Source organism: Gorilla gorilla, chromosome 19 (genome assembly GCF_029281585.2).
Source record: "Gorilla gorilla gorilla isolate KB3781 chromosome 19, NHGRI_mGorGor1-v2.1_pri, whole genome shotgun sequence".
Lineage (NCBI taxonomy): Eukaryota > Metazoa > Chordata > Mammalia > Primates > Hominidae > Gorilla > Gorilla gorilla.
The window spans coordinates 112,587,024-112,613,384 of NC_073243.2; the positions used below are offsets into that span (position 1 = coordinate 112,587,024).

Consider the following 26,361-nt stretch of genomic DNA (forward strand, 5'->3'; position numbering starts at 1 on the left):
TTTAGGGTCAGGGCTAGGTCCCAGGTTTAGGCTTGTTTTAGGGTCATGGCCAGGTCCCAGGGTTAGGGTTCTTTTAGGGCCAGGTCCCATGGTTAGGGTTTTACAGTCAGGGCCTGGGCCCACAGTTAGGGTATTAGGCTCAGCGCAAGGGCCCAGGGTTAGGGTTTTAGGCTCAGGGCCATGTCCCAGGGTTAGGGTTTTAGGGTCAGGGCCCAGGGTTAGGGTTTTAGGGTCAGGACCCAGTGTTAGAGTTTTAGGGTCATGGCCCAGGGTTAGGGTTTTAGGGTCAGGGCCCAGGGTTAGGGTGATTTCCAGGAAGTGACCTCACAGTGACTCAAGCTACCACTTACTGTTGATTGTGATGTAATGCCAGCTGAGGCACATGCCTTGGGAGCTAAGTGGTTGCTGCCCTTGACTACTATGAAGACTGGTGTGGGAAGGGTCGCTTTGGATGCACTTGAGCAGGGGTCCCCAATCCCTGAGCCATGGAGCCGTAAGGAGCCACACAGCAGGTGAGTGGTGTCGAGTGAGGGAGTGAGGGAAGCTTCGTCTGTATTTACAGCCACTCCCCTTTGCTCACATTCCCGCCTGAGCTCCACCTTCTCAGATGAGCAGCAGCATTAGATTCTCATAGGAGAACGCACCCTGTTGTGAACCGTGCATGTGAGGGATCTAGGTTGCGCTGTGCTTATGAGAATCTAATACCTATTGATCTGTCACTTTCTCCCATCACGCTCAGGTGGGACCATCCAGTTTCAGGAAAACAAGCTGAACACGCCCACTGATTCTACATTATGGTGAGTTCTATAATTATTTTATTATATATTCCAGTGTAATAATGGAAATGAAGTGCCTAATAAACGTAAATGTGCTTAAATCTTTTGGCCCAGCTCCTACCTCCCGGCAGCCTCGCCAGGCCCAGAACTCTCTCCAGTCAGCCTCTACAGACCAAGCTCATGACTCACAATGGCCTATTGAGGCCCATACCCTACCTCACGGCAGTCTCCGCAGATGAGCCTACTGCCTCACAGCAGCCTCCACAGGCACAGCTCCATCGTTACAATGGCCTCTTTAGACCCAGCTCCTGCCGCCCAGCCTTCTCTCCAGGCCCTGAACTTTCTCCGTAAGTTGAGGTAGCTGGGACTGTAGGTATACATGACGATACTTGGCTAATTTTTAAATTGTTTTGCAGACATGGGGTCTCACTTTGTTGGCCAGGCTGGTGTCAAACTAATGGCCTCAAGTGACCCTTCCACCCCTGCCTCCCATCCTCGAGGTATGTGCCACCACAAGGAGCACTTGTTCAATTTTCTAAAGAAAAAATTTCTAAAGTAAGGCTGTGGGATGATGGCAGGAAGATAAAAGAAAAACAGAAGAATAAGTTAAAATGACTTATTCACACATATTCTTTTGACAGCAGGAAGAACTTTTAGTATATACATTCCTTACAAACAAACAAACGGCAGATAAACAATGTTGTATAGGAACTTCAACACACACTGTACAATATTCCCACTTTGCTGACATAAGTTATGGAAATTTCGTGGTTTCCTTGAGTGTCGCTACCAGTATTTTGCTTCTCTGATGATTTTTATCAACTTCCTCATCTGTTAACTTCTCTCCAAGGTATGTCATGTCACGACATACTGCCGCTGCACGAACACGGCCAGTGTCTTCCTATTAAACATGAAGAAAGCTTTCCTAATTTCTCTTTTTACTCTCTGTCTTTGTGTTCTGCATTTTCCTTACTTTTATTGTCAGAAACTCCAGAAAGTGAATCGTACTAATTTATCACGATTTGCTTTATTAATTTATACTATGCTTATATGGAATTTTGCCCAACAGACCTCATTACAATTTGGGCCAGGGCCCAGGGTTAGGGTTGTTTTAATGTCAGGGCCCAGAGTTAGGGTTGTTTTAGGGTCAGGGCCCAGGGTTAGGGTTGTTTTAGGGTCAGGGCCCAGGGTTAGGGTTGTTTAAGTGTCAGGGCCCAGGGTTAGGGTTGTTTTAGGGTCAGGGCCCAGGGTTAGTGTTGTTTTAGGGTCAGGGCCCAGGGTTAGTGTTGTTTTAGGGTCAGGGCCCAGTGTTAGGGTTGTTTTAGGGTCAGGGCCCAGGGTTGGGGTTGTTTTAGGGTCAGGGCCCAGGGTAGGGTTGTTTTAGGGTCAGGACCCACGATTAGATTTTTAGGATCAGGGTCAGGGCCCAGGGTTAGGGTTTTAGGGTAAGGGCCAGGGCCCAGGGTTAGGGTTTTAGGCTCAGGGCCAGGGCCCAGGGTTAGGGTTTTAGGCTCAGGGCTAGGGCCCAGGGTTAGGGTTTTAGGATCAGGGTCAGGGCCCAGGGTTAGGGTTTTAGGCTCAGGGCCAGGGCCCAGGGTTAGTGTTTTAGAGTCAGGGCCAGGGCCCAGGGTTAGGGTTGTTTTAGGCTCAGGGCCAGGGCCCATGGTTAGGGTTGTTTTAGGGTCAGGGCCAGGGCCCAGGGTTAGGGTTGTTATAGGGTCAGGGCCAGGGCCCAGGGTTAGGGTTGTTTTAGGGTCAGGGCCAAGGCCCAGGGTTAGGGTTGTTTTAGGGTCAGGGCCAGGGCCCAGTGTTAGGTTTGTTTTAGGGTCAGGGCCAGGGCCCAGGGTTAGGGTTGTTTTAGGGTCAGGGCCCAGAGTTAGGGTTTTAGGCTCAGGGCCAGGGCCTCGGGTTAGGGTTTTAGGCTCAGGTCCATGGCCCAGGGTTAGGGTTAATTAAGGGTCAGGGCCAGGGACCAGGTTTAGGGTTGATTTAGGGTCAGGGCCAGGGCCCAGGTTTAGGGTTGTTGTACGGTCAGGGCCAGGGCCCAGTGTTAGGGTTGTTTCAGGATCAGGGCCCTGAGTTAGGGTTGTTTTAGGGTCAGGGCCCAGGGATAGGGTTGTTTCAGGGTCAGGGACCAGGGTTAGGGTTGTTTCAAGGTCAGGGCCCAGGGTTAGGCTTGCTGTAGGGTCAGGGCCAGGGCCCAGGGATAGGGTTGTTTTAGGGTCAGGGCCAGGGCCAAGGGTTAGGGTTGTTTTAGGGTCAGGGCCAGGGCCCAGGGTTAGGCTTTTTTTAGGTTCAGGGCCAGGGCCCAGGGTTAGGGTTATTTTAGGGTCAGTGCCCAGGGTTAGTGTTGTTTTAGGGTCAGTGCCCAGGGTTAGGGTTGTTTTAGGGTCAGGTCCACGGCCCAGGGTTAGGAGTGTTTTAGGGTCAGGGCCAGGGCCCAGGGTTAGGGTTGTTTTAGGGTCAGGGCTAGGGCCCAGGTATAGGCTTGTTTTAGGGTCACGGCCAGGTCCAAGGGTTAGGGTTCTTTTAGGGCCAGGTCCCATGGTTAGGGTTTTACAGTCAGGGCCAGGGCCCACAGTTAGGGTATTAGGCTCAGCGCAAGGGCCCAGGGTTAGGGTTTTAGGCTCAGGGCCATGTCCCAGGGTTAGGGTTTTAGGGTCAGGGCCTGGGCCCAGGGTTAGGTGTTTACGGTCAGGGCCCAGGGTTAGGGTTTTAGGGTCAGGGCCCAGGGTTAGGGTTTTAGGGTCAGGGCCCAGGGTTTGGGTGATTTCCAGGAAGTGACCTCACAGTGACTCAAGCTACCACTTACTGTTGATTGTGATGTAATGCCAGCTGAGGCACATGCCTTGGGAGCTAAGTGGTTGCTGCCCTTGACTACTATGAAGACTGGTGTGGGAAGGGTCGCTTTGGATGCACTTGAGCAGGGGTCCCCAATCCCTGAGCCATGGAGCCGTAAGGAGCCACACAGCAGGTGAGTGGTGTCGAGTGAGGGAGTGAGGGAAGCTTCGTCTGTATTTACAGCCACTCCCCTTTGCTCACATTCCCGCCTGAGCTCCACCTTCTCAGATGAGCAGCAGCATTAGATTCTCATAGGAGAACGCACCCTGTTGTGAACCGTGCATGTGAGGGATCTAGGTTGCGCTGTGCTTATGAGAATCTAATACCTATTGATCTGTCACTTTCTCCCATCACGCTCAGGTGGGACCATCCAGTTTCAGGAAAACAAGCTGAACACGCCCACTGATTCTACATTATGGTGAGTTCTATAATTATTTTATTATATATTCCAGTGTAATAATGGAAATGAAGTGCCTAATAAACGTAAATGTGCTTAAATCTTTTGGCCCAGCTCCTACCTCCCGGCAGCCTCGCCAGGCCCAGAACTCTCTCCAGTCAGCCTCTACAGACCAAGCTCATGACTCACAATGGCCTATTGAGGCCCATACCCTACCTCACGGCAGTCTCCGCAGATGAGCCTACTGCCTCACAACAGCCTCCACAGGCACAGCTCCATCGTTACAATGGCCTCTTTAGACCCAGCTCCTGCCGCCCAGCCTTCTCTCCAGGCCCTGAACTTTCTCCGTAAGTTGAGGTAGCTGGGACTGTAGGTATACATGACGATACTTGGCTAATTTTTAAATTGTTTTGCAGACATGGGGTCTCACTTTGTTGGCCAGGCTGGTGTCAAACTAATGGCCTCAAGTGACCCTTCCACCCCTGCCTCCCATCCTCGAGGTATGTGCCACCACAAGGAGCAATTGTTCAATTTTCTAAAGAAAAAATTTCTAAAGTAAGGCTGTGGGATGATGGCAGGAAGATAAAAGAAAAACAGAAGAATAAGTTAAAATGACTTATTCACATATATTCTTTTGACAGCAAGAAGAACTTTTAGTATATACATTCCTTACAAACAAACAAAGGGCAGATAAACAATGTTGTATAGGAACTTCAACACACACTGTACAATATTCCCACTTTGCTGACATAAGTTATGGAAATTTCGTGGTTTCCTTGAGTGTCGCTACCAGTATTTTGCTTCTCTGATGATTTTTATCAACTTCCTCATCTGTTAACTTCTTTCCAAGGTATGTCATGTCACGACATACTGCCGCTGCACGAACACGGCCGGTGTCTTCCTATTAAACATGAAGAAAGCTTTCCTAATTTCTCTTTTTACTCTCTGTCTTTGTGTTCTGCATTTTCCTTACTTTTATTGTCAGAAACTCCAGAAAGTGAATCGTACTAATTTATCACGATTTGCTTTATTAATTTATACTATGCTTATATGGAATTTTGCCCAACAGACCTCATTACAATTTGGGCCAGGGCCCAGGGTTAGGGTTGTTTTAATGTCAGGGCCCAGAGTTAGGGTTGTTTTAGGGTCAGGGCCCAGGGTTAGGGTTGTTTTAGGGTCAGGGCCCAGGGTTAGGGTTGTTTAAGGGTCAGGGCCCAGGGTTAGGGTTGTTTTAGGGTCAGGGCCCAGGGTTAGTGTTGTTTTAGGGTCAGGGCCCAGGGTTAGTGTTGTTTTAGGGTCAGGGCCCAGTGTTAGGGTTGTTTTAGGGTCAGGGCCCAGGGTTGGGGTTGTTTTAGGGTCAGGGCCCAGGGTAGGGTTGTTTTAGGGTCAGGACCCACGATTAGATTTTTAGGATCAGGGTCAGGGCCCAGGGTTAGGGTTTTAGGGTAAGGGCCAGGGCCCAGGGTTAGGGTTTTAGGCTCAGGGCCAGGGCCCAGGGTTAGGGTTTTAGGCTCAGGGCTAGGGCCCAGGGTTAGGGTTTTAGGATCAGGGTCAGGGCCCAGGGTTAGGGTTTTAGGCTCAGGGCCAGGGCCCAGGGTTAGTGTTTTAGAGTCAGGGCCAGGGCCCAGGGTTAGGGTTGTTTTAGGCTCAGGGCCAGGGCCCATGGTTAGGGTTGTTTTAGGGTCAGGGCCAGGGCCCAGGGTTAGGGTTGTTATAGGGTCAGGGCCAGGGCCCAGGGTTAGGGTTGTTTTAGGGTCAGGACCAGGGCCCAGGGTTAGGGTTGTTTTAGGGTCAGGGCCAGGGCCCAGTGTTAGGTTTGTTTTAGGGTTAGGGCCAGGGCCCAGGGTTAGGGTTGTTTTAGGGTCAGGGCGCAGAGTTAGGGTTTTAGGCTCAGGGCCAGGGCCTCGGGTTAGGGTTTTAGGCTCAGGGCCATGGCCCAGGGTTAGGGTTAATTAAGGGTCAGGGCCAGGGCCCAGGTTTAGGGTTGATTTAGGGTCAGGGCCAGGGCCCAGGTTTAGGGTTGTTGTACGGTCAGGGCCAGGGCCCAGTGTTAGGGTTGTTTCAGGATCAGGGCCCTGAGTTAGGGTTGTTTCAGGGTCAGGGCCCAGGGTTAGGGTTTTTTCAGGGTGAGGGCCCAGGGTTTTGGTTGTTTTAGGGTCAGGGCCCAGGGTTAGGGTTGTTTTAGGGTCAGGGCCCAGGGATAGGGTTGTTTCAGGGTCAGGGACCAGGGTTAGGGTTGTTTCAAGGTCAGGGCCCAGGGTTAGGGTTGTTTCAGGGTCAGGGCCCTGGGTTAGGGTTGTTTCAGGGTCAGGGCCCAGGGTTAGGGTTGTTTTAGGGTCAGGTCCTTGGCGCAGGTTTAGGGTTGATTTAGTGCAAGGGCCAAGGGTTAGGGTTGTTTTAGGGTCTGGCCAGGGCCCAGGGTTAGGGTTGTTTTAGGTCAGGGCCAGGGCCCAGGGATAGGGTTGTTTTAGGGTCAGGGCCAGGGCCCACGTTTAGGGTTGTTTTAGGGTCAGGGCCAGGGCCTAGGGTTAGGCTTGTTTTAGGGTCAGGTCGAGCGCCCACGGTTAGGCTTGTTTAAGGGTCAGGGCCAGGGCCCAGGGTTAGGCTTTTTTTAGGTTCAGGGCCAGGGCCCAGGGTTAGGGTTATTTTAGGGTCAGTGCCCAGGGTTAATGTTGTTTTAGGGTCAGTGCCCAGGGTTAGGGTTGTTTTAGGGTCAGGTCCACGGCCCAGGGTTAGGAGTGTTTTAGGGTCAGGGCCAGGGCCCAGGGTTAGGGTTGTTTTAGGGTCAGGGCTAGGGCCCAGGTTTAGGCTTGTTTTAGGGTCACGGCCATGTCCCAGGGTTAGGGTTCTTTTAGGGCCAGGTCCCATGGTTAGGGTTTTACAGTCAGGGCCAGTGCCCACAGTTAGGGTATTAGGCTCAGCGCAAGGGCCCAGGGTTAGGGTTTTAGGCTCAGGGCCATGTCCCAGGGTTAGGGTTTTAGGGTCAGGGCCTGGGCCCAGGGTTAGGTGTTTACGGTCAGGGCCCAGGGTTAGGGTTTTAGGGTCAGGGCCCAGGGTTAGGGTTTTAGGGTCAGGGCCCAGGGTTAGGGTGATTTCCAGGAAGTGACCTCACAGTGACTCAAGCTACCACTTACTGTTGATTGTGATGTAATGCCAGCTGAGGCACATGCCTTGGGAGCTAAGTGGTTGCTGCCCTTGACTACTATGAAGACTGGTGTGGGAAGGGTCGCTTTGGATGCACTTGAGCAGGGGTCCCCAATCCCTGAGCCATGGAGCCGTAAGGAGCCACACAGCAGGTGAGTGGTGTCGAGTGAGGGAGTGAGGGAAGCTTCGTCTGTATTTACAGCCACTCCCCTTTGCTCACATTCCCGCCTGAGCTCCACCTTCTCAGATGAGCAGCAGCATTAGATTCTCATAGGAGAACGCACCCTGTTGTGAACCGTGCATGTGAGGGATCTAGGTTGCGCTGTGCTTATGAGAATCTAATACCTATTGATCTGTCACTTTCTCCCATCACGCTCAGGTGGGACCATCCAGTTTCAGGAAAACAAGCTTAACACGCCCACTGATTCTACATTATGGTGAGTTCTATAATTATTTTATTATATATTCCAGTGTAATAATGGAAATGAAGTGCCTAATAAACGTAAATGTGCTTAAATCTTTTGGCCCAGCTCCTACCTCCCGGCAGCCTCGCCAGGCCCAGAACTCTCTCCAGTCAGCCTCTACAGACCAAGCTCATGACTCACAATGGCCTATTGAGGCCCATACCCTACCTCACGGCAGTCTCCGCAGATGAGCCTACTGCCTCACAACAGCCTCCACAGGCACAGCTCCATCGTTACAATGGCCTCTTTAGACCCAGCTCCTGCCGCCCAGCCTTCTCTCCAGGCCCTGAACTTTCTCCGTAAGTTGAGGTAGCTGGGACTGTAGGTATACATGACGATACTTGGCTAATTTTTAAATTGTTTTGCAGACATGGGGTCTCACTTTGTTGGCCAGGCTGGTGTCAAACTAATGGCCTCAAGTGACCCTTCCACCCCTGCCTCCCATCCTCGAGGTATGTGCCACCACAAGGAGCAATTGTTCAATTTTCTAAAGGAAAAATTTCTAAAGTAAGGCTGTGGGATGATGGCAGGAAGATAAAAGAAAAACAGAAGAATAAGTTAAAATGACTTATTCACACATATTCTTTTGACAGCAAGAAGAACTTTTAGTATATACATTCCTTACAAACAAACAAAGGGCAGATAAACAATGTTGTATAGGAACTTCAACACACACTGTACAATATTCCCACTTTGCTGACATAAGTTATGGAAATTTCGTGGTTTCCTTGAGTGTCGCTACCAGTATTTTGCTTCTCTGATGATTTTTATCAACTTCCTCATCTGTTAACTTCTCTCCAAGGTATGTCATGTCACGACATACTGCCGCTGCACGAACACGGCCGGTGTCTTCCTATTAAACATGAAGAAAGCTTTCCTAATTTCTCTTTTTACTCTCTGTCTTTGTGTTCTGCATTTTCCTTACTTTTATTGTCAGAAACTCCAGAAAGTGAATCGTACTAATTTATCACGATTTGCTTTATTAATTTATACTATGCTTATATGGAATTTTGCCCAACAGACCTCATTACAATTTGGGCCAGGGCCCAGGGTTAGGGTTGTTTTAATGTCAGGGCCCAGAGTTAGGGTTGTTTTAGGGTCAGGGCCCAGGGTTAGGGTTGTTTTAGGGTCAGGGCCCAGGGTTAGGGTTGTTTAAGGGTCAGGGCCCAGGGTTAGGGTTGTTTTAGGGTCAGGGCCCAGGGTTAGTGTTGTTTTAGGGTCAGGGCCCAGGGTTAGTGTTGTTTTAGGGTCAGGGCCCAGTGTTAGGGTTGTTTTAGGGTCAGGGCCCAGGGTTGGGGTTGTTTTAGGGTCAGGGCCCAGGGTAGGGTTGTTTTAGGGTCAGGACCCACGATTAGATTTTTAGGATCAGGGTCAGGGCCCAGGGTTAGGGTTTTAGGGTAAGGGCCAGGGCCCAGGGTTAGGGTTTTAGGCTCAGGGCCAGGGCCCAGGGTTAGGGTTTTAGGCTCAGGGCTAGGGCCCAGGGTTAGGGTTTTAGGATCAGGGTCAGGGCCCAGGGTTAGGGTTTTAGGCTCAGGGCCAGGGCCCAGGGTTAGTGTTTTAGAGTCAGGGCCAGGGCCCAGGGTTAGGGTTGTTTTAGGCTCAGGGCCAGGGCCCATGGTTAGGGTTGTTTTAGGGTCAGGGCCAGGGCCCAGGGTTAGGGTTGTTATAGGGTCAGGGCCAGGGCCCAGGGTTAGGGTTGTTTTAGGGTCAGGACCAGGGCCCAGGGTTAGGGTTGTTTTAGGGTCAGGGCCAGGGCCCAGTGTTAGGTTTGTTTTAGGGTCAGGGCCAGGGCCCAGGGTTAGGGTTGTTTTAGGGTCAGGGCCCAGAGTTAGGGTTTTAGGCTCAGGGCCAGGGCCTCGGGTTAGGGTTTTAGGCTCAGGGCCATGGCCCAGGGTTAGGGTTAATTAAGGGTCAGGGCCAGGGCCCAGGTTTAGGGTTGATTTAGGGTCAGGGCCAGGGCCCAGGTTTAGGGTTGTTGTACGGTCAGGGCCAGGGCCCAGTGTTAGGGTTGTTTCAGGATCAGGGCCCTGAGTTAGGGTTGTTTCAGGGTCAGGGCCCAGGGTTAGGGTTTTTTCAGGGTGAGGGCCCAGGGTTTTGGTTGTTTTAGGGTCAGGGCCCAGGGTTAGGGTTGTTTTAGGGTCAGGGCTAGGGCCCAGGTTTAGGCTTGTTTTAGGGTCACGGCCAGGTCCAAGGGTTAGGGTTCTTTTAGGGCCAGGTCCCATGGTTAGGGTTTTACAGTCAGGGCCAGGGCCCACAGTTAGGGTATTAGGCTCAGCGCAAGGGCCCAGGGTTAGGGTTTTAGGCTCAGGGCCATGTCCCAGGGTTAGGGTTTTAGGGTCAGGGCCTGGGCCCAGGGTTAGGTGTTTACGGTCAGGGCCCAGGGTTAGGGTTTTAGGGTCAGGGCCCAGGGTTAGGGTTTTAGGGTCAGGGCCCAGGGTTAGGGTGATTTCCAGGAAGTGACCTCACAGTGACTCAAGCTACCACTTACTGTTGATTGTGATGTAATGCCAGCTGAGGCACATGCCTTGGGAGCTAAGTGGTTGCTGCCCTTGACTACTATGAAGACTGGTGTGGGAAGGGTCGCTTTGGATGCACTTGAGCAGGGGTCCCCAATCCCTGAGCCATGGAGCCGTAAGGAGCCACACAGCAGGTGAGTGGTGTCGAGTGAGGGAGTGAGGGAAGCTTCGTCTGTATTTACAGCCACTCCCCTTTGCTCACATTCCCGCCTGAGCTCCACCTTCTCAGATGAGCAGCAGCATTAGATTCTCATAGGAGAACGCACCCTGTTGTGAACCGTGCATGTGAGGGATCTAGGTTGCGCTGTGCTTATGAGAATCTAATACCTATTGATCTGTCACTTTCTCCCATCACGCTCAGGTGGGACCATCCAGTTTCAGGAAAACAAGCTTAACACGCCCACTGATTCTACATTATGGTGAGTTCTATAATTATTTTATTATATATTCCAGTGTAATAATGGAAATGAAGTGCCTAATAAACGTAAATGTGCTTAAATCTTTTGGCCCAGCTCCTACCTCCCGGCAGCCTCGCCAGGCCCAGAACTCTCTCCAGTCAGCCTCTACAGACCAAGCTCATGACTCACAATGGCCTATTGTGGCCCATACCCTACCTCACGGCAGTCTCCGCAGATGAGCCTACTGCCTCACAACAGCCTCCACAGGCACAGCTCCATCGTTACAATGGCCTCTTTAGACCCAGCTCCTGCCGCCCAGCCTTCTCTCCAGGCCCTGAACTTTCTCCGTAAGTTGAGGTAGCTGGGACTGTAGGTATACATGACGATACTTGGCTAATTTTTAAATTGTTTTGCAGACATGGGGTCTCACTTTGTTGGCCAGGCTGGTGTCAAACTAATGGCCTCAAGTGACCCTTCCACCCCTGCCTCCCATCCTCGAGGTATGTGCCACCACAAGGAGCAATTGTTCAATTTTCTAAAGAAAAAATTTCTAAAGTAAGGCTGTGGGATGATGGCAGGAAGATAAAAGAAAAACAGAAGAATAAGTTAAAATGACTTATTCACATATATTCTTTTGACAGCAAGAAGAACTTTTAGTATATACATTCCTTACAAACAAACAAAGGGCAGATAAACAATGTTGTATAGGAACTTCAACACACACTGTACAATATTCCCACTTTGCTGACATAAGTTATGGAAATTTCGTGGTTTCCTTGAGTGTCGCTAACAGTATTTTGCTTCTCTGATGATTTTTATCAACTTCCTCATCTGTTAACTTCTTTCCAAGGTATGTCATGTCACGACATACTGCCGCTGCACGAACACGGCCGGTGTCTTCCTATTAAACATGAAGAAAGCTTTCCTAATTTCTCTTTTTACTCTCTGTCTTTGTGTTCTGCATTTTCCTTACTTTTATTGTCAGAAACTCCAGAAAGTGAATCGTACTAATTTATCACGATTTGCTTTATTAATTTATACTATGCTTATATGGAATTTTGCCCAACAGACCTCATTACAATTTGGGCCAGGGCCCAGGGTTAGGGTTGTTTTAATGTCAGGGCCCAGAGTTAGGGTTGTTTTAGGGTCAGGGCCCAGGGTTAGGGTTGTTTTAGGGTCAGGGCCCAGGGTTAGGGTTGTTTAAGGGTCAGGGCCCAGGGTTAGGGTTGTTTTAGGGTCAGGGCCCAGGGTTAGTGTTGTTTTAGGGTCAGGGCCCAGGGTTAGTGTTGTTTTAGGGTCAGGGCCCAGTGTTAGGGTTGTTTTAGGGTCAGGGCCCAGGGTTGGGGTTGTTTTAGGGTCAGGGCCCAGGGTAGGGTTGTTTTAGGGTCAGGACCCACGATTAGATTTTTAGGATCAGGGTCAGGGCCCAGGGTTAGGGTTTTAGGGTAAGGGCCAGGGCCCAGGGTTAGGGTTTTAGGCTCAGGGCCAGGGCCCAGGGTTAGGGTTTTAGGCTCAGGGCTAGGGCCCAGGGTTAGGGTTTTAGGATCAGGGTCAGAGCCCAGGGTTAGGGTTTTAGGCTCAGGGTCAGGGCCCAGGGTTAGTGTTTTAGAGTCAGGGCCAGGGCCCAGGGTTAGGGTTGTTTTAGGCTCAGGGCCAGGGCCCATGGTTAGGGTTGTTTTAGGGTCAGGGCCAGGGCCCAGGGTTAGGGTTGTTATAGGGTCAGGGCCAGGGCCCAGGGTTAGGGTTGTTTTAGGGTCAGGACCAGGGCCCAGGGTTAGGGTTGTTTTAGGGTCAGGGCCAGGGCCCAGTGTTAGGTTTGTTTTAGGGTTAGGGCCAGGGCCCAGGGTTAGGGTTGTTTTAGGGTCAGGGCCCAGAGTTAGGGTTTTAGGCTCAGGGCCAGGGCCTCGGGTTAGGGTTTTAGGCTCAGGGCCATGGCCCAGGGTTAGGGTTAATTAAGGGTCAGGGCCAGGGCCCAGGTTTAGGGTTGATTTAGGGTCAGGGCCAGGGCCCAGGTTTAGGGTTGTTGTACGGTCAGGGCCAGGGCCCAGTGTTAGGGTTGTTTCAGGATCAGGGCCCTGAGTTAGGGTTGTTTCAGGGTCAGGTCCCAGGGTTAGGGTTTTTTCAGGGTGAGGGCCCAGGGTTTTGGTTGTTTTAGGGTCAGGGCCCAGGGTTAGGGTTGTTTTAGGGTCAGGGCCCAGGGATAGGGTTGTTTCAGGGTCAGGGACCAGGGTTAGGGTTGTTTCAAGGTCAGGGCCCAGGGTTAGGGTTGTTTCAGGGTCAGGGCCCTGGGTTAGGGTTGTTTCAGGGTCAGGGCCCAGGGTTAGGGTTGTTTTAGGGTCAGGTCCTTGGCGCAGGTTTAGGGTTGATTTAGTGCAAGGGCCAAGGGTTAGGGTTGTTTTAGGGTCTGGCCAGGGCCCAGGGTTAGGGTTGTTTTAGGTCAGGGCCAGGGCCCAGGGATAGGGTTGTTTTAGGGTCAGGGCCAGGGCCCACGTTTAGGGTTGTTTTAGGGTCAGGGTCAGGGCCAGGGCCTAGGGTTAGGCTTGTTTTAGGGTCAGGTCGAGCGCCCACGGTTAGGCTTGTTTAAGGGTCAGGGCCAGGGCCCAGGGTTAGGCTTTTTTTAGGTTCAGGGCCAGGGCCCAGGGTTAGGGTTATTTTAGGGTCAGTGCCCAGGGTTAGTGTTGTTTTAGGGTCAGTGCCCAGGGTTAGGGTTGTTTTAGGGTCAGGTCCACGGCCCAGGGTTAGGAGTGTTTTAGGGTCAGGGCCAGGGCCCAGGGTTAGGGTTGTTTTAGGGTCAGGGCTAGGGCCCAGGTTTAGGCTTGTTTTAGGGTCACGGCCAGGTCCCAGGGTTAGGGTTCTTTTAGGGCCAGGTCCCATGGTTAGGGTTTTACAGTCAGGGCCAGGGCCCACAGTTAGGGTATTAGGCTCAGCGCAAGGGCCCAGGGTTAGGGTTTCAGGCTCAGGGCCATGTCCCAGGGTTAGGGTTTTAGGGTCAGGGCCTGGGCCCAGGGTTAGGTGTTTACGGTCAGGGCCCAGGGTTAGGGATTAAGGGTCAGGGCCCAGGGTTAGGGTTTTAGGGTCAGGGCCCAGGGTTAGGGTGATTTCCAGGAAGTGACCTCACAGTGACTCAAGCTACCACTTACTGTTGATTGTGATGTAATGCCAGCTGAGGCACATGCCTTGGGAGCTAAGTGGTTGCTGCCCTTGACTACTATGAAGACTGGTGTGGGAAGGGTCGCTTTGGATTCACTTGAGCAGGGGTCCCCAATCCCTGAGCCATGGAGCCGTAAGGAGCCACGCAGCAGGTGAGTGGTGTCGAGTGAGGGAGTGAGGGAAGCTTGTCTGTATTTACAGCCACTCCCCTTTGCTCACATTCCCGCCTGAGCTCCACCTTCTCAGATGAGCAGCAGCATTAGATTCTCATAGGAGAACGCACCCTGTTGTGAACCGTGCATGTGAGGGATCTAGGTTGTGCTGTGCTTATGAGAATCTAATACCTATTGATCTGTCACTTTCTCCCATCACGCTCAGGTGGGACCATCCAGTTTCAGGAAAACAAGCTTAACACGCCCACTGATTCTACATTATGGTGAGTTCTATAATTATTTTATTATATATTCCAGTGTAATAATGGAAATGAAGTGCCTAATAAACGTAAATGTGCTTAAATCTTTTGGCCCAGCTCCTACCTCCCGGCAGCCTCGCCAGGCCCAGAACTCTCTCCAGTCAGCCTCTACAGACCAAGCTCATGACTCACAATGGCCTATTGTGGCCCATACCCTACCTCACGGCAGTCTCCGCAGATGAGCCTACTGCCTCACAACAGCCTCCACAGGCACAGCTCCATCGTTACAATGGCCTCTTTAGACCCAGCTCCTGCCGCCCAGCCTTCTCTCCAGGCCCTGAACTTTCTCCGTAAGTTGAGGTAGCTGGGACTGTAGGTATACATGACGATACTTGGCTAATTTTTAAATTGTTTTGCAGACATGGGGTCTCACTTTGTTGGCCAGGCTGGTGTCAAACTAATGGCCTCAAGTGACCCTTCCACCCCTGCCTCCCATCCTCGAGGTATGTGCCACCACAAGGAGCAATTGTTCAATTTTCTAAAGAAAAAATTTCTAAAGTAAGGCTGTGGGATGATGGCAGGAAGATAAAAGAAAAACAGAAGAATAAGTTAAAATGACTTATTCACATATATTCTTTTGACAGCAAGAAGAACTTTTAGTATATACATTCCTTACAAACAAACAAAGGGCAGATAAACAATGTTGTATAGGAACTTCAACACACACTGTACAATATTCCCACTTTGCTGACATAAGTTATGGAAATTTCGTGGTTTCCTTGAGTGTCGCTAACAGTATTTTGCTTCTCTGATGATTTTTATCAACTTCCTCATCTGTTAACTTCTTTCCAAGGTATGTCATGTCACGACATACTGCCGCTGCACGAACACGGCCGGTGTCTTCCTATTAAACATGAAGAAAGCTTTCCTAATTTCTCTTTTTACTCTCTGTCTTTGTGTTCTGCATTTTCCTTACTTTTATTGTCAGAAACTCCAGAAAGTGAATCGTACTAATTTATCACGATTTGCTTTATTAATTTATACTATGCTTATATGGAATTTTGCCCAACAGACCTCATTACAATTTGGGCCAGGGCCCAGGGTTAGGGTTGTTTTAATGTCAGGGCCCAGAGTTAGGGTTGTTTTAGGGTCAGGGCCCAGGGTTAGGGTTGTTTTAGGGTCAGGGCCCAGGGTTAGGGTTGTTTAAGGGTCAGGGCCCAGGGTTAGGGTTGTTTTAGGGTCAGGGCCCAGGGTTAGTGTTGTTTTAGGGTCAGGGCCCAGGGTTAGTGTTGTTTTAGGGTCAGGGCCCAGTGTTAGGGTTGTTTTAGGGTCAGGGCCCAGGGTTGGGGTTGTTTTAGGGTCAGGGCCCAGGGTAGGGTTGTTTTAGGGTCAGGACCCACGATTAGATTTTTAGGATCAGGGTCAGGGCCCAGGGTTAGGGTTTTAGGGTAAGGGCCAGGGCCCAGGGTTAGGGTTTTAGGCTCAGGGCCAGGGCCCAGGGTTAGGGTTTTAGGCTCAGGGCTAGGGCCCAGGGTTAGGGTTTTAGGATCAGGGTCAGAGCCCAGGGTTAGGGTTTTAGGCTCAGGGTCAGGGCCCAGGGTTAGTGTTTTAGAGTCAGGGCCAGGGCCCAGGGTTAGGGTTGTTTTAGGCTCAGGGCCAGGGCCCATGGTTAGGGTTGTTTTAGGGTCAGGGCCAGGGCCCAGGGTTAGGGTTGTTATAGGGTCAGGGCCAGGGCCCAGGGTTAGGGTTGTTTTAGGGTCAGGACCAGGGCCCAGGGTTAGGGTTGTTTTAGGGTCAGGGCCAGGGCCCAGTGTTAGGTTTGTTTTAGGGTTAGGGCCAGGGCCCAGGGTTAGGGTTGTTTTAGGGTCAGGGCCCAGAGTTAGGGTTTTAGGCTCAGGGCCAGGGCCTCGGGTTAGGGTTTTAGGCTCAGGGCCATGGCCCAGGGTTAGGGTTAATTAAGGGTCAGGGCCAGGGCCCAGGTTTAGGGTTGATTTAGGGTCAGGGCCAGGGCCCAGGTTTAGGGTTGTTGTACGGTCAGGGCCAGGGCCCAGTGTTAGGGTTGTTTCAGGATCAGGGCCCTGAGTTAGGGTTGTTTCAGGGTCAGGTCCCAGGGTTAGGGTTTTTTCAGGGTGAGGGCCCAGGGTTTTGGTTGTTTTAGGGTCAGGGCCCAGGGTTAGGGTTGTTTTAGGGTCAGGGCCCAGGGATAGGGTTGTTTCAGGGTCAGGGACCAGGGTTAGGGTTGTTTCAAGGTCAGGGCCCAGGGTTAGGGTTGTTTCAGGGTCAGGGCCCTGGGTTAGGGTTGTTTCAGGGTCAGGGCCCAGGGTTAGGGTTGTTTTAGGGTCAGGTCCTTGGCGCAGGTTTAGGGTTGATTTAGTGCAAGGGCCAAGGGTTAGGGTTGTTTTAGGGTCTGGCCAGGGCCCAGGGTTAGGGTTGTTTTAGGTCAGGGCCAGGGCCCAGGGATAGGGTTGTTTTAGGGTCAGGGCCAGGGCCCACGTTTAGGGTTGTTTTAGGGTCAGGGTCAGGGCCAGGGCCTAGGGTTAGGCTTGTTTTAGGGTCAGGTCGAGCGCCCACGGTTAGGCTTGTTTAAGGGTCAGGGCCAGGGCCCAGGGTTAGGGTTATTTTAGGGTCAGTGCCCAGGGTTAGTGTTGTTTTAGGGTCAGTGCCCAGGGTTAGGGTTGTTTTAGGGTCAGGTCCGCGGCCCAGGGTTAGGAGTGTTTTAGGGTCAGGGCCAGGGCCCAGGGTTAGGGTTGTTTTAGGGTCAGGGCTAGGGCCCAGGTTTAGGCTTGTTTTAGGGTCACGGCCAGGTCCCAGGGTTAGGGTTCTTTTAGGGCCAGGTCCCATGGTTAGGGTTTTACAGTCAGGGCCAGGGCCCACAGTTAGGGTATTAGGCTCAGCGCAAGGGCCCAGGGTTAGGGTTTCAGGCTCAGGGCCATGTCCCAGGGTTAGGGTTTTAGGGTCAGGGCCTGGGCCCAGGGTTAGGTGTTTACGGTCAGGGCCCAGGGTTAGGGATTAAGGGTCAGGGCCCAGGGTTAGGGTTTTAGGGTCAGGGCCCAGGGTTAGGGTGATTTCCAGGAAGTGACCTCACAGTGACTCAAGCTACCACTTACTGTTGATTGTGATGTAATGCCAGCTGAGGCACATGCCTTGGGAGCTAAGTGGTTGCTGCCCTTGACTACTATGAAGACTGGTGTGGGAAGGGTCGCTTTGGATTCACTTGAGCAGGGGTCCCCAATCCCTGAGCCATGGAGCCGTAAGGAGCCACGCAGCAGGTGAGTGGTGTCGAGTGAGGGAGTGAGGGAAGCTTGTCTGTATTTACAGCCACTCCCCTTTGCTCACATTCCCGCCTGAGCTGCACCTTCTCAGATGAGCAGCAGCATTAGATTCTCATAGGAGAACGCACCCTGTTGTGAACCGTGCATGTGAGGGATCTAGGTTGTGCTGTGCTTATGAGAATCTAATACCTATTGATCTGTCACTTTCTCCCATCACGCTCAGGTGGGACCATCCAGTTTCAGGAAAACAAGCTTAACACGCCCACTGATTCTACATTATGGTGAGTTCTATAATTATTTTATTATATATTCCAGTGTAATAATGGAAATGAAGTGCCTAATAAACGTAAATGTGCTTAAATCTTTTGGCCCAGCTCCTACCTCCCGGCAGCCTCGCCAGGCCCAGAACTCTCTCCAGTCAGCCTCTACAGACCAAGCTCATGACTCACAATGGCCTATTTAGGCCCATACCCTACCTCACGGCAGTCTCCGCAGATGAGCCTACTGCCTCACAACAGCCTCCACAGGCACAGCTCCATCGTTACAATGGCCTCTTTAGACCCAGCTCCTGCCGCCCAGCCTTCTCTCCAGGCCCTGAACTTTCTCCGTAAGTTGAGGTAGCTGGGACTGTAGGTATACATGACGATACTTGGCTAATTTTTAAATTGTTTTGCAGACATGGGGTCTCACTTTGTTGGCCAGGCTGGTGTCAAACTAATGGCCTCAAGTGACCCTTCCACCCCTGCCTCCCATCCTCGAGGTATGTGCCACCACAAGGAGCAATTGTTCAATTTTCTAAAGGAAAAATTTCTAAAGTAAGGCTGTGGGATGATGGCAGGAAGATAAAAGAAAAACAGAAGAATAAGTTAAAATGACTTATTCACACATATTCTTTTGACAGCAAGAAGAACTTTTAGTATATACATTCCTTACAAACAAACAAAGGGCAGATAAACAATGTTGTATAGGAACTTCAACACACACTGTACAATATTCCCACTTTGCTGACATAAGTTATGGAAATTTCGTGGTTTCCTTGAGTGTCGCTACCAGTATTTTGCTTCTCTGATGATTTTTATCAACTTCCTCATCTGTTAACTTCTCTCCAAGGTATGTCATGTCACGACATACTGCCGCTGCACGAACACGGCCAGTGTCTTCCTATTAAACATGAAGAAAGCTTTCCTAATTTCTCTTTTTACTCTCTGTCTTTGTGTTCTGCATTTTCCTTACTTTTATTGTCAGAAACTCCAGAAAGTGAATCGTACTAATTTATCACGATTTGCTTTATTAATTTATACTATGCTTATATGGAATTTTGCCCAACAGACCTCATTACAATTTGGGCCAGGGCCCAGGGTTAGGGTTGTTTTAATGTCAGGGCCCAGAGTTAGGGTTGTTTTAGGGTCAGGGCCCAGGGTTAGGGTTGTTTTAGGGTCAGGGCCCAGGGTTAGGGTTGTTTAAGGGTCAGGGCCCAGGGTTCGGGTTGTTTTAGGGTCAGGGCCAGGGCCCAGGGCTAGGGGTGTTTTAGGGTCAGGGCCAGGGCCCAAAGTTAGGGTTGTTTTAGGGTCAGGGCCCAGGGTTAGGGTTTTAGGCTCAGGGCCAGGGTCCAGGGTTAGCGTTTTAGGCTCAGGGCCAGTGCCCACGGTTAGGGTTTTAGGCTCAGGGCCAGGGCCCAGGGTTAGGGTTTTAAGGTCAGGGCCAGGGCCCAGGGTTAGGGTTTTAGGCTCAGGGCCAGGGCCCAGGGTTAGGGTTTTAGGGTCGGGGCCATTGCCCAGGGTTAGGGTTTTAGGCTCAGGGCCAGGGCCCAGGGTTAGGGTTTTAGGCTCAGGGCCAGGGCCCAGGGGTAGGGTTTTAGGATCAGTGCCAGGGCCCAGGGTTAGGGTTTTAGGTTCAGGTCCAGGGCCCAGGGTTAGGGTTTTAGGGTTAGGGCCAGTGCCCAGGGTTAGGGTTTTTGGGTCAGGGCCTGGGCCCAGGGTTAGGGTTTTAGGGTCAGGGCCACGGCCCAGGGTTAGGGTTTTAGGGTCAGGGCCAGGGCCCAGGGTTAGGGTTTTAGGGTCAGGGCCTGGGCCCAGGGTTAGGTTTTTAGGGTCAGGGCCCAGGGTTAGGGTTTTAGGGTCAGGGCCCAGGGTTAGGGTTTTAGGGTCAGGACCCAGGGTTAGGGTTTTAGCGTCATGGCCCAGGGTTAGGGTTTTAGGGCCAGGTCCCAGGGTTAGGGTTTTAGGGTCAGGGCCAGGGCCCAGGGTTAGGGTTTTAGGCTCAGGGCCAGGGCCCAGGGTTAGGGTTTTAGGGTTGGGGCCGGGGCCCAGGGTTAGGGTTTTAGGGTCAGGGCCAGGGCCCAGGGTTAGGTTTTTAGGGTCAGCGCCCAGGGTTAGGGTTTTAGGGTGAGGGCCCAGGGTTAGGGTTTTAGGGTCAGGACCCAGTGTTAGGGTTTTAGGGTCATGGCCCAGGGTTAGGGTTTTGGGGTCAGGGCCCAGGGTTAGGGTGATTTCCAGGAAGTGACCTCACAGTGTCTCAAGCTTCCACTTACTGTTGATTGTGATGAAATGCCAGCTGAGTCACATGCCTTGGGGGCTAAGTGGTTGCTGCCCTTGACTACTATGAAGACTGGTGTGGGAAGGGTCGCTTTGGATGCACTTGAGCAGGGGTCCCCAACCCCTGAGCCATGGAGCCGTAAGGAGCCACACAGCAGGTGAGTGGTGTCGAGTGAGGGAGTGAGGGAAGCTTCGTCTGTATTTACAGCCACTCCCCTTTGCTCACATTCCCGCCTGAGCTCCACCTTCTCAGATGAGCAGCAGCATTAGATTCTCATAGGAGAACGCACCCTGTTGTGAACCGTGCATGTGAGGGATCTAGGTTGCGCTGTGCTTATGAGTATCTAGTACCTATTGATCTGTCACTTTCTCCCATCACGCTCAGGTGGGACCATCCAGTTTCAGGAAAACAAGCTTAACACGCCCACTGATTCTACATTATGGTGAGTTGTATAATCATTTTATTATATATTGGATATATAATACGTGTATATATTTATATATATGTAATAATGGAAATAAAGTGCCTAATAAATGTAAATGTGCTTAAATCTTTTTAAGCAGATTCTTCAGGCCCAGCATCTGCCTCACTGTGGACCCCCCAAGCCAAGCTCCCAACCTTTCAGCAGCTTCTACACACCCAGCTCCCGCCTGCCAGTGGCCTCTTCAGGCCCATGGGGCTCATTCCTCACAACAGCCTTTCCAGTCCCAGTTTTTCCCTTCCGGCGGCCTCTCCGGGCTGAGAACCTCCTCAAGTCGGCCTCTCCAGACTCACTTGCACCCTCCAGGCGTCCTCTCCGGGCCAAGCTCCTCTTCCTGGCTGCGTCTCCAGGCCTGACTCCTGCCTCTCAACAACCTCTTTGGACTCAGTGCCTACCCATCTCCTGGCGTCCTTGGTCGGCCCACAGCTTCCTCAAGCCAAGCTCCCCAGGCCCAGGTCAGGCCTCACGGTGCCCCCTCCACGATGAGCTCCTGCCCTCCAATGGCACCTGCAGGACCCAAATGGTCTCCGGTCGGTGGGCTCCTCCACGCCAAGCTTGGGCCTCCCGGTGACCTCTGCAGGCCCAAGTTGTCCTGAAGTCGGCATCTCCCAGCCATGCCTCCCAGCAAGTAAGCAAGCTCTTTTGGCTCAACTCCTGCCCAGCTCCCAACCGCCTTTGTAGGTCACGAACTTTCTCCAGCCAAGTTCTTTGGGCCTCATTCCTGCCGCCCGGTGGCCTGTACGGGCCCAGCAATGGTTGGAGAACGGCCTCTGCAGGTCCCGCTCTTGCCTCCCAGGGGCCTCTCCAGGCCCAGCTCTTGCCCCCACAGCGGCCACCTGGGGCCAAGTCCCTGCCTGCCTCCCAGCAGCCCGCATGCGGCCCAGCTCCTCCCTCACGGTGGCCTGTTGATGCCCATGCCTCTGGTACCCTGCCCAGAGGCATGAGCCCCTGCCGCACACTGGCTCCTCCCACGCTGAGAGAGGTCAGCGTGAGCCCTTGCCTCACACCGGCCCCTCCCATGCTGAGAGAGGTCAGCGTGAGCCCCTTGCCTGACACTGGCTCCTCCCACGCTGAGAGAGGTCAGCGTGAGCCCTTGCCTCACACCGGCCCCTCCCATGCTGAGAGAGGTCGGCGTGAGCCCTTGACTCACACCGGCCCCTCCCACGGTGAGAGAGGTCAGCGTCAGCCCCTTGCCTCACACCGGCCCCTCCCACGCTGAGAGAGGTCGGCGTGAGCCCCTTGCCTCACACCGGCCCCTCCCACGGTGAGAGAGGTCAGCGTCAGCCCCTTGCCTCACACCGGCCCCTCCCACGCTGAGAGAGGTCGGCGTGAGCCCCTTGCCTCACACCGGCCCCTCCCACGCTGAGAGAGGTCGGCGTGAGCCCCTTGCCTCACACCGGCCCCTCCCACGCTGAGAGAGGTCGGCGTGAGCCCTTGCCTCACACCGGCCCCTCCCACGCTGAGAGAGGTCAACGTGAGCCCCTTGCCTCACACCGGCCCCTCCCACGCTGAGAGAGGTCGGCGTGAGCCCTTGCCTCACACCGGCCCCTCCCACGCTGAGAGAGGTCAACTTGAGCCCCTTGCCTCACACCGGCCCCTCCCACACTGAGAGAGGTCAACATGAGCCCCTTGCCTCACACCGGCCCCTCCCACGCTGAGGGAGGTCGGCATGAGCCCTTGCCTCACACCGGCCCCTCCCACGCTGAGAGAGGTCAACATGAGCCCCTTGCCTCACACCGGCCCCTCCCACGCTGAGAGAGGTCAGCGTGAGCCCTTGCCTCACACCGGCCCCTCCCACGCTGAGAGGGGTCGGCATGAGCCCCTTGCCTCACACGGGCCCCTCTCACTCTGACAGAGGTCAGCCTGAGCCCTTGTCTCACACCGGCCCCTCCCACGCTGAGAGAGGTCAGCGTGAGCCCTTGCCTCACACCGGCCCCTCCCACGCTGAGAGAGGTCAGCGTGAGCCCTTGCCTCACACCGGCCCCTCCCACGCTGGGAGAGGTCAGCGTGAGCCCCTTGCCTCACCCCGGCCCCTCCCACGCTGAGAGAGGTCGGCGTGAGCCCTTGCCTCACACCGGCCCCTCCCACGCTGAGAGAGGTTGGCGTGAGCCCCTTGCCTCACACCGGCCCCTCCCACGCTGAGAGAGGTCGGCGTGAGCCCTTGCCTCACACCGGCCCCTCTCACGGTGAGAGAGGTCGGCGTGAGCCCCTTGCCTCACACCGGCCCCTCCCACGCTGAGAGAGGTCAGCGTGAGCCCTTGCCTCACACCGGCCCCTCCCACGCTGAGAGAGGTCAGCGTGAGCCCCTGCCTCAACAGGCCACCGTGAGGGAGGAGCAGGGTCGCACGCGGGCTGCTGTGAGGCAGGCAGCGACTTGGGCCTGGGAGGTCGTGGTGGGGTGAGAGCTGGGCTTGGAGACTCCCCTGGGAGGCAACAGCGGGGCCTACAGACTCTGTTCTCCAGCCGGAGCTGGGACTGTTCAGGTACTGGGAGGTGGGATGTGGGTCTGAAGAGCTTGGTTGCAGAAACTTCAGGGTCTACAAACGCAGGCGGGAGCTGAGCCAAAAAAGCTTGTTTGCTGGGAGGCGGGAGATGCAGCCAGGAGAAACAGCTATGCCTGCAGAGGCCGCCATGCGGGAGGCGGAGGCCGGGCCTCCTCAAATCGGCCTCTCCAGACCCACTTGCAGCCTCCCGGCATCCTCTCCGGGCCCAGCTCTTCCTCCCGGCTGCGTCTGCAGGCCTGACTCTGGCCTCCCAACAACGTCTTTGGACTCAGCTCCTGCCCAGCTCCCAGCAGGCCCAAGTTGTCGTCAAGTCGGCCTGGAATTGGGCCCGGAAGAGCAGCAAGTCGGCCTCCCCGGGCCCAGCTCCGTCCTCTCGGCGGCCTCTCCAGGTGCAAAACTTCCTCGAGTCAGCCTCTCCAGGCCCAGCTCCTCCTGCCTCCCAGTGGCCTCTTTCAGCCCAGACCAGCTCATGGCTCTTGGCGGCCTTCCCAGGCCCCGCTTTTGACTTTTGGTGGCCTCTTCAGGCCCAGAACTTGACCTCCAGTGGGCCTTTGCAGGCCCGGCCTCCTGCCTCTCGAAGGCCTGCACGGGCCCGGACTCACAGCGGACTCACAGCGGACTCTCCATGCCCAGCTAGCTCTCGCCTCATTGCGGCCTCCCGAGTCCAAAGCTCCTGCCTCTCGGCCGCTTCGGCAGGCCCAGCTCCCGCCTGCCAGTGGCCTCTTTAGGCCCAGCTCATTCCTCACAACAGCCTTCCCAGGCCCCGTTTTTCCCTTCTGGCAGCCTCTTGGCCTCTAATTTGTTTATCTTTTGTGTATAAATCCCAAAATATTGAATTTTGGAATATTTCCACCATTATGTAAATATTTTGGTAGGTGATTTATTTGGGGTGAGTTTCTGCACCAAGCCCGAATTTTTTATTTTATTTTCCTTATTATTTGGTGTTAAACAGGTTTAATGACGGTCATGGCAACTGTTTGGCACAATGAAAAATATCGCCCATGATCAACGTGTTCTGTTCTGGGGAAGGGGGCAAAGGCAGGGTGAATCACTTTCTTAAAAAGTATAGCTCAAGTTGGGAGTGCAGAGGGAATGGGGAGAAAACCCTCCCGCTGCCTGTGTCGAAGTGCAGGAGCCCCCACCCCCATACTCACTTGAGTCCAGCCCCTCTGGGGAAAGAAGGGGTGCATGAACTCCCCCTAGTCCACAGACACCTCCCTGTGTCCCAAGGCCCTCTTCACACTCCATCTTGTAGCCCCAACAGGAGCTATTTTCCGAAAAGTGAAAAGCTCTGAAGGTCCCACAATTCATGGTATGTACACCTCCCTCACCAGGGGCTGCAAAGTGGCCTGGAGCTCCATACTGAGTAGAAGTCTTTGGGCCAGAGTCAGCATCTGGCTGACGGTCCGGATATCCTGGTTGGAGTGACCCTGGTGCGCCCTGCCAGGGCCTGGTGCCGCTTGCTGAAGATCATGACCGCCACTCATGGGCCACCGATGTGGTCCTTGTCCCATTTGTTGGGGCTGCGTCCATCCTTCTCAGAAGATGAGTCCTGTTCCTTGCGCAGGGCACTGAGGGACTGGGCCTGACATCATCTGAGTGGTAGAGGCAACTGGGTGTCAGGAGACATGATGGAGAGGAAAGCATCATCATGGTCATTCTCTGTCTCACTGTCCAGCAGGGACTCCCCTGAGGGGCCCAGGGCTCCTCCTCCATGGTGGGAGGTGAGCTTTTAACAGGTTCCACCACCCCCAAAGTGTGTGGGGTTGCGGGCCCTGGGCTTTCAGGGCAGGTGGCTCCAGGGGGCCGCCCAGGGTCAACACTCCCTGTGCCACCTGGTGGATGCTCATGAGCAACAGCTGCCAACTTGGCAGGTTGTTTTCTCTGGTTGGAGGCCACTGAGTAACTGGCAGGTTGCTGGGCCTCGTGTGGCTGCAGGGAGGGGTCAGGAAGGGGATGGAGTACCAGGGGAACACGGCCACAGAGTGACCTTCCACATTCCTCCACACGAACATGCTGACGCCACGGGAGGCCTCACTGAATGCAGGCCTGGGGGCCGAGTACTTGGTCCGGGCAGGGAGTTCCTGGCAGGGGCTCACACCTCACCCCCTCCTCAGCCCAGGTGGCTTGGGCCCAGAGAAGTGGGGGTTGGAGAGGAGCAGAAGACCAGGCCTCAAGTTTTGTTTTTTTTGTTTGTTTTTTTGTTTTTGAAATGTAGTTTGACTCTTGTCACCCAGGCTGGAGTGCAGTGGCACGATCTCAGTGGCCTTCATACCTGGCTAATTTTTTGTATTTTTACTGGGGGTGGGGTTTTGCCATGTTGGCCAGGCTGGTCTTGACCTCCCGACCTCAGGTGATCCACCCACCTCAGCCTCCCAAAATGGGATTACGGGCATGAGCCACTGCTCCCAACTTCATTCATTTTTACTTGAAAAACTCCGTTAAGCATTTTTTTAAGGTAGACCTAGTGGTCCTGAATGCCCTCAGCTTTGTTTGTCGAGGAAGCACGTTATTTCTTTTTTCTTTCTGAAGGACAGCTTTGTCAGACATAGTATTAGTTGCTGGCACTTTTTTTCTTTCAGCACTTTGAATGTATTATTCGATTCTGTCCTGACCTGCAAAGTTTCTTTAACTTTTGACTATTTGATTATATTGTGACTTGGTGAGTATCTATTTGGTTTGAACCTCTTTAGGAATCTTTAAGCTTCATGGATTTAGATGTGTAAATCTTTCCCATGATTTAGGCAGTCTTCAGCCATTCTTTAAATAAGCTTTCTTCTCCTTTCTCTATTTTCCTTTTCAAACTCCCATAACCTGACAATGGGTTGCCTAATGGTGTCTTGTTGGCTTTCTTTTCTCTGTCTTTTTTTCTTTTTTTTTTTTTTTTGAGACAGAGTCATGCTCTGTCACCCAGGCTGGAGTGCAATGTGTGGTCTAGGCTCACTAGGGTTAGGGTTAGGGTTTTAGGGTAAGGGTGAAGGGTTAGGGTTTTAGGGTAAGGGCGAAGGGTTAGGGTTTTAGGGTCAGGGCCCAGGGTTAGGGTTTTAGGGTCAGGGCCCAGGGTTAGGGTTTTAGGGTCAGGGCCCAGGGTTAGGGTTTTAGGGAGAGGGCCCAGCGTTAGGGTTTTAGGGTCAGGGCCCAGGGCCCAGGGTTAGGGTTTTAGGGTCAGTGCCTGGGGCCCAGGGTTAGGGCTTTAGGGCCAGGGCCCGGGGCCAGGGTTAGGGATTTAGGGCCAGGGCCCGGGGCCCACGGTTAGGGCTTTAGGGCCAGGGCCCGGGGCCCAAGGTTAGGGATTTAGGGTCAGAGCCCGGGGCCCAGGGTTAGGGCATTAGGGTCAGGGCCCAGGGCCCAGGGTTAGGGCTTCAGGGACAGGGCCCGGGGCCCAGGGTTAGGGCTTCAAGGCCAGGGCCCGGGGCCCAGGGTTAGGGCTTCAGGGTCAGGGCCCGAGGCCCAGGGTTAGGGCTTCAGGGT

General features: G+C 53.4%; 1 long non-coding RNA gene across 1 annotated transcript; it reads left to right on the forward strand.

The window, feature by feature from the left end:
• Positions 1–375: 375 nt before the first annotated feature.
• On the forward strand, positions 376–23,895 carry LOC134757645 (uncharacterized). Its single transcript, XR_010131868.1, has 15 exons — positions 376–512; positions 740–797; positions 891–1,123; positions 3,978–4,035; positions 4,129–4,361; positions 7,538–7,595; positions 7,689–7,921; positions 10,500–10,557; positions 10,651–10,883; positions 14,065–14,122; positions 14,216–14,448; positions 17,594–17,651; positions 17,745–17,977; positions 20,290–20,347; positions 20,469–23,895. It is a non-coding gene; the product is annotated as an uncharacterized lncRNA (long non-coding RNA).
• Positions 23,896–26,361: the final 2,466 nt, after the last annotated feature.